A 7,784-nucleotide genomic window follows, 5' to 3' on the forward strand; every position below is an offset into this window, starting at 1 on the left:
GTTATATTTTTTGCGGGTGGCATTTCTCTTCTAATAACTGGCAATGCTGAGGGCGTAGAGATATACATGTTCGATTTTTAATGGACTGCGCTCGGGAAGCTGCCCGACGCTGGTTTCTCCCAAACGTGAAGGGACCGGCTGCCACTGGAAATTAAGCCAAACACAAAAAAACGAGTTCTTTTTGGCTTGAGTTTATTTTGCACGATAAGCCCTCCATAAGCCAGAAAAGAACTGAGCCCATGTCATCTTTCTTAAGGCGTTACTCTATGTTTATAAAGTTAATACCATAGATGCATGCTGGATAGCGGTCGATTGGTGGAGTCATACTAGTAGATGCAGGCAGGAGTCGGTCTACTTGTCTCGGATGTGATGCATATATACATGATCAATGCCCTGAATATCATCATAACTATGCGCTTTTCTATCAATTATGCTATGTGTTCGAGAGAGAAGCCTCTATTGAAACTATGGCACCGGGTCTACTTTAATCATGTATAAAAAATCCAAAATACTTTTGTTGTAATTTTATTTCTTTTATTTTGTTTTGCAATTTATATATCTACCATTACGAGATTTGATCCTTTCAATTAATGAGTTCAAGGGGATTGACAACCCTCTTGCCCGTGTTGGGTGCAAGTATTTGCTTTTTGTGTGTGCAGGTGTTGTTCATGAGGCTTTGTGCGATTCTCCTATTGGTTCGATACACCTTGGTTCCCACTGAAGAAAATACTTATCTTTACTTTACTGCATCTGCTCTCCTCTTCGAGGAAAATTCCAACGTAGCTCACAAATAGCAGGAAGAATTTCTGGCGGCGTTGCCGAGGAGACATCATCAAAACCTATCAAGTACCTTCAAACAAACTATCATCTACTTGCATACTTTCTATTTGCCTTTGCCTCTCGTTTTTATCTCCCGCACTTCTCATAAAAAACAAAAACACGAAAATAGTTTATTTTGTTTGCTTGCTTTTATTGCCTTCTTGTCAACACACCAAAACAGAAAGTGAAAGCAAAAATTTAAGATAACTATGGATCCTCATCCACTTGCTAATCTTTTCAAACTTGTTGCATGTTGTAAACCAACAGCTAAAAATGAAGAAGTGATAAAAGAAAATGCTATCGGAATACTTTTATTGAATGCCAAGCATAATTGCAATTGTGTTAGTGTAAATTCTATTAAGGTCAATTATGCTAATGATCATGATTGGGGTAATAATTATGATGTTTGTTGTGATCTTGAGAATTATGAGCCTCATAACGAATCTATTATTGATGATAAAAATTGCAATACTATTAAAAGTGGGTTTGGAAGAGCGTCAACCTAGGTAATAATGATCCCACTACTTTGAACAATTATCAATCTTGTGAAATTTTTCATAAAAATGGGTTTGGAGAGATCATGACTTTAGTTGATGTTAATCCCACTATTTTGGAAGATTATAAAACTTTTATTCATGTGGATCATGAAGTGAAAATGTTATATGATAGCTATATTGTTGAATTTGATTATGATTCTACATGCAATTATTATGAGAGAGGAAAATATGGTTGTAGAAGTTTTTATGTTACTAAATTATCTCTCGTTATGTTGAGTTTGTCAATGTTTTATTCTTCTCCCTTGCATATGCTAGATATTTCTTGTTTTGATAATTTGTTTACTTATAAAATGCCTATGCATAGAAAGTATGTTAGACTTAAATATATTTGTCACATGTTTTATGATGCTTTCTTTGTGCTTCAATTCGTGTCTTTCATGTGAGCATCAATAAAATCTCAAGCGTATCTTAATAGCTATAAAGAAAGAGCCCTGGTGGGCTGAGGATACCACTGTCGTCCTAACCATTCAATCACAAGTTGGTTCACAGAACGACAACTGTAATCAATGTTTAATTAGGATAAACACTAGCACTATTCTCGCACATAAACTCACGCAACAACCAAGGCAATAACTACCTCTCAAATTCCCACTAGCAATTCTCATCACTCACCAAACAAGGGACTGGGACTACAAATCAATTTCCCACATGTAAACCTCCCACAAACTCCCACCACTTTACTCCCATTCCCATATCTTAAGTTTGCCAAACACGTTGTATGTGTTTTTCGGTAATGATTTTAGTTGTGTTTTGTGGGAACTGACAACACAAATTATGCACTCCTTAATCTTTTTCTTTTGAGATCTATATCTACGTATTCCAATGTGGGACGGTTCGCCAGCCGGTAGTAGTAAACAATTTTTTTTTTGAGAAACGTCGGCAGTAGTAATTTTTTTGGAGAAGCAGTAGTAGTAAAAAGTTTGAGGGAAAAAGCAAAGCTTTATTGATCATAATTTACATGGGGTGGGATACAAATCGGATCGTGAAGATAAGCCAACCACACGTGGCGTAGTATAATGACCTAAAGCTAATGGGCTGGGCACATGGGCCTGTTGCGCTCTAGGAATAAAAAGGGGGTCATGTGTGTAGTTCGGCTAGTCCGGTGTGTGGGGTTTCCTTAGGGCATCTCCGATGGTCGTGTGATAATTGTTGGTAAATCTGTCATGTAGACTCTTTTGATGAGGTGGCCTAAAATAAAAGAAGAGAGAGTGTATGACCGTATGATCCTGAACCAACGTTGTGGGCACAAGCTCCGAGGTAATTACATTAATTTCTGTGGGCCCTGGCTAGACCTGGTGTGAGCTGCGGCAGCCAATTTCCTTCTCTCGGGCGCTGGCCATCAATTTATTTACATTGATTTAATGTGTGTGGTCCATCAAACTAATATACGCTTCATTGGAGAACTTGTATGATACATTGTTGGCTGCTGACGTGGACTTTATACCAACGAATCCATCATACAGACTATTGTAGATGCTCTTAGACGTGAACCGATGCAAAATCGAACGCTGAATAGCGGCCGCTTCCCTAACCGAACCAAAACACCGAAAACCAATTTATTAGACAACGCGGTTAAATCATTTTGGTTTTCGGTTTCTGGTGCGAATGTGCCCATCCCTACCTGAATGCAGAGTATCTAGTCCCGAACACAAATGCTCCCTTATAAACAGTAAAATCACAAAAATAGTAAATAAATTCAAAATTCTGAAATTTTATGTGCCAAACATCGATAAATGTTTTGTTTGCTTGCAAAAATTTATCATGAAATAATATTCATGGAAATTGTGACAAAAAATCAATGTTCAAAAAATGCTATTTATGAAAGCATTTTGGAGTACTGGTTTTGATATTTTTTCTGTGACTTTCAGGAATGTCAATTCATGATGAAAATTTCCAAACGCTCAAACATTTGTCAAAGTTTGCATAAAAAATATTCAGATTTTTCTTTAAAAAAATCGAATTTTACTTTTATCCCGAGCTCGGCGAACTCGAGAGTAGAAGGGGACTTTCTACCCTACCCGCCCTTCCCATCAGTTTGCTTTTTCAGTTTGTGAGGACTTGAGCACCCGGACGTGTCCGGATGTGCATTTGGAGCAAGATTTTTGAATTGTAAAATGTGTTATGGACGTGCGGTGCGGACATTTTGGCGGCCCTTTGAAAGATCGAGGATGTCGCCTAGAGGAAGGGGGGTGAATAGGCGCTTTAAAATAATTACGGTTTAGGCTTGAACAAATGCGGAATAAACCTAGCGGTTAATTTTTCAAGCACAAAACCTACAACAACTAGGCTCACATATGTGCACCAACAACTTATGCTAAGCAAGATAAGCAACTATGTGATAGCAAGATATATGACAAAGAACAATATGGCTATCACAAAGTAAAGTGCATAAGTAAAGGGGCTCGGGTAAGAGATAACCGAGGCACGCGGAGACGACGATGTATCCCGAAGTTCACACCCTTGCGGATGCTAATCTCTGTTTGGAGCGGTGTGGAGGCACAATGCTCTCCAAGAAGCCACTAGGGCCACTGTAATCTCCTCACGCCCTCGCACAATGCAAGATGCCGTGATTTCACTAAGGGACCCTTGAGGGCGGTCACCGAGCCCGTACAAATGGCGACCCTTGGGAGCGGTCACCGAACCCGTACACTTTGGCAACCCTTGGGGGCGGTCACGGTACCCGTCAAATTGCTCGGGGCGATCTCCACAACCTAATTAGAGACCCCGACGCTTGCCCGGAGCTTTACACCATAATGATTGAGCTCCGAACACCACCAACCGTCTAGGGCACCAAGGCACCCAAGAGGAACAAGCTCTAGGGTGCCCAAACACCCAAGAGTAATAAGCTTCTCAAACTTCACTTCCACGTATCACCGTGGAGAACTCAAAACGATGCACCAAATGCAATGGCAAGGGCACACGGAGTGCCCAAGTCCTTCTCTCCCAAATCCCACCAAAGCAACTAATGCTAGGGAGGAAAATGAGAGGAAGAACGAAAGAAGAACACGAAGAACTCCAAGATCTAGATCCAAGGGGTTCCCCTCACTTAGAGGAGAAAGTGATTGGTGAAAACGTGGATCTAGATCTCCTCTCTCTTTTCCCTCAAGAACTAGCAAGAATCCATGGAGGGATTGAGAGTTAGCAAGCTCGAAGAAGGTCAACAATGGGGGAAGAACACGATCTCAAAGGATTAGGTTCATTGGGGAAGAAGACCCCCTTTTATAGGACCTCCCGAATCCAACCGTTATGTGCTCAGGTCGTGCACAAGCGGTACTACCGCTTGGAGGAGCGGTACTACCGCTTAGCACGGTCAAAACAGCCCAAACGAGAGAGAAAACACGAGATTTTGGTCCGGGGCGGTACTACCGCTTAGGAGCCACGGTAGTACTGCTCTGGAGCGGTACTACCGCTCTGGAGCAGCGGTAGTACCGCTCTGGAGCGGTAGTAAAAAATTACATCCGCTCTAGTCACGGTAGTACCGCTGCAGCCTTTACCAAAACAGCCACAACTTTTGCAAACGGACTCCGAATTCAACGAAACCAAGTTTGTTGGAAAGCTAACGACATGGGCTAACACAATATTGATAGAAACATCAAGAATAAGCAAATGAGAAAAGTCCCATAATAAAATGGTGAGAACCAAGAAACATGATGCAATGATGCAATGGTTTGAGCTCTCTACTAACGATACGATCAAGCTACCAACTTGAGAGCCCCCCTTGATAGTACGGCAAACGATCCTATAACTCGGTCTTCCAACTACCACCACAAGACCGGTAAAATAGAAAACCTATCAAGGGAAAACCTTTGCCTTGCACATGGTCCACTTGAGCTAGATGAAGACGATCTTGACTCCCTCAAGTTGGACCACCTTTCTTGATTGCGTTGGCTCGATGAAGACTAGATGATTTCTCCCCCATAGTTCACTATGGGTGAGCCACTCTTCGGCACATCTTCACAAGTCCATTGACACCACAATGGATGGCAAGATTCAAGCACTTGATCTCTTCGTGATGCTCCACTTGAACTTGCACACGGCAATCTTGACGACGATCACCACTTGATGTCATCCTTTCCATGGGTTGTATGATATCTTCCTCTTGACGCAAGCCCATGGATACGTACCTAACCCCACATACAACTCTCACATAGACCATGGGTTAGTACATAAAGTGTAATGGACAATGCTTACCATACCATGGGATCACTTGATCCCTCTCGGTAGATCTTCTACGCTTTGTGAGTTGATCAACTTGATTCACTCTTGACTTAGTCTTGATCAACCTTGAATCTTTGCAACTCTCTTCATTTGGATGATGTCTTGAAGGTAAACATGAATGATCACACAACCTTGTTCTTCAAGACATGCTTGCAATAAGCTCAACACTCGCATGACCAATCTTTGGATAATTCCTTAATAGTACCTTGGTCAACTCAAAAACTCCTTGAAACCAACACATGGACTTCAAGAAAAGCCTATGGACAAATCCTTCAAATACAACTCAAGACAACCATTAGTCCATAGAGATTGTCATCAATTACCAAAACCAAACATGGGGGCACCGCATGTTCTTTCACCCTTGGTAAGAGCAACTCTAGCAGACCCCACAAAACGCCCGGCCCGCAAAAATTCCGGCGAGTATGTGGGCTCGGGCCAATTTTCCAGCTAGAACAGAGCCCGCATACTCGCCCGGCCCGCAATTTTTTTGGCCGCAGCCCGCAAACCGCACGCCCCAAGCACTATAACTACGGTTCCGCGACCCTTTTACGGGTCCAAACCCTATCCCCCGCCGCCGCGAGCCACCCGATTCCCCTTTTCCCTCTCCACATTTCTCACCGACGACGACCACCCGCCCCGCCTCCAGCCGCCATGTGGGGCCGAATGTGGAGCTCCGGACGCGGATCCGGCAGCAGATTCGGCCGTGAGAGGGACCCGGAGCGCGAGCGGCGCGTCCGGTCGGACGGCGCGAGGAAGCGCAGCGCCCGGAAGTGGATCAACCACGGGATGTCGCCGCCGACGAGCTTCAACCGCCGCGAGATGGAGGAGTACAACCGCCGGCACGCGTCCTTCTCCTCCGCGAGGTCTTCCTACACCGGATCCTCCTCGTCCTCCGGCGCGGGCTTTCTCCCCGTGAAGAGGGAGTGGTTGAACGACAAGGAGGAGCCGGAGGAGCCGGCGCCGTTCGCCTTCGTCTCGGTGAAGGAGGAGCCCGAGGAGCCCGCTCCGCTCGGTCGCCGCGGAGTCGTCGGGCCCGAGGACTACATCGCGGACTACGACGCCATTGATGCGCCATTGCCGAGCGGAGCGTGCGCGAGGAGGAGGAGCGTCGGCGCCACGCCGAGGAGCTCGAAGCCCTCGAGTAGCGGCAGGTGGTCGCCGACAACATCGCCGCCAACGAGAAGGCTGAGGAGTGGCGTCGCATCCGCGCGGAGCAAGCGGCGAAGTACGTCGACCTGTGCAGCTCCGGCAAGGAGGATTGAGCGTCCGGCTCCTCCACGGCGTCGTTCATTTGCCGCGACCTCACCGCCGTCAGATCCGACCCCTCTAGTACTAGTTTAACATAGTATGTAGTATAACTATGCTTGTAGTTTGTTGATCATGTGATGAACTATGTTTGTGCAATTTCTCCCGTGAAAGTGTTTTTTCAAATTATGCAGGTTTAGATACGGGTTCTGTTCGGCCGTGCATGTTTTCGACCCGCAAACACGATTTTCGTGAAACCGCGAATGCGTTTTGCGGGTCGAATTTTTGTGGGGTCTGGTAGAGTTGCTCTAAGCTAGGGATGTAAGTGGCAAATAAATGGCATCCACAATTCCGTTTAGTTAGTTTTTGCTAGCTTGATATTTCATTTACTCAAACAAACAAAAAACCTTTTTGAACTATCATATCATAAGTGGACTTTAAACGGGGTTAAACGGGACCCGGTTGACATCCCTACTCTAAGGCTGGTCATAGTTGGAGTAACTTAGCAAGTAACATAGCGCATTTCAAGTTGGGTTTGCGTATGTGGCACAGAGTTAATGAGGAAAGATGTGTTTGGAGTAATGAGCATGGTTAATAGTATAGCCAGCTGCTGGCTATAAGCCAGTGCCATGTCATCTACAGCCCATCTTATAGCCAACATGTACAATAGTAGATTAAAAAAGTGTACTACTTTTTTATTATATGACCCATCTTTCATTCTCACAAAGTGCCTAGGAGCACGTGCTAGAGCTGGCTCTTCACGAAGAGTCCGCTTACCTTCTCTCTCCCCTTCTCTTTCCTCCAACAAGCAGAAATATACTAGTTTATTTCTTATAGCCCGCTGACTCAGCTCTATTGTACTTGATATATGTTACTGTAACATAACGTAACCCAAAGGAAAATGAGTCTATAATGTAATAAATGCTATCATCTATAATACTACTT

Source organism: Triticum dicoccoides, chromosome 7B, assembly GCF_002162155.2.
Source record: "Triticum dicoccoides isolate Atlit2015 ecotype Zavitan chromosome 7B, WEW_v2.0, whole genome shotgun sequence".
NCBI classification, from domain to species: Eukaryota; Viridiplantae; Streptophyta; class Magnoliopsida; order Poales; family Poaceae; genus Triticum; species Triticum dicoccoides.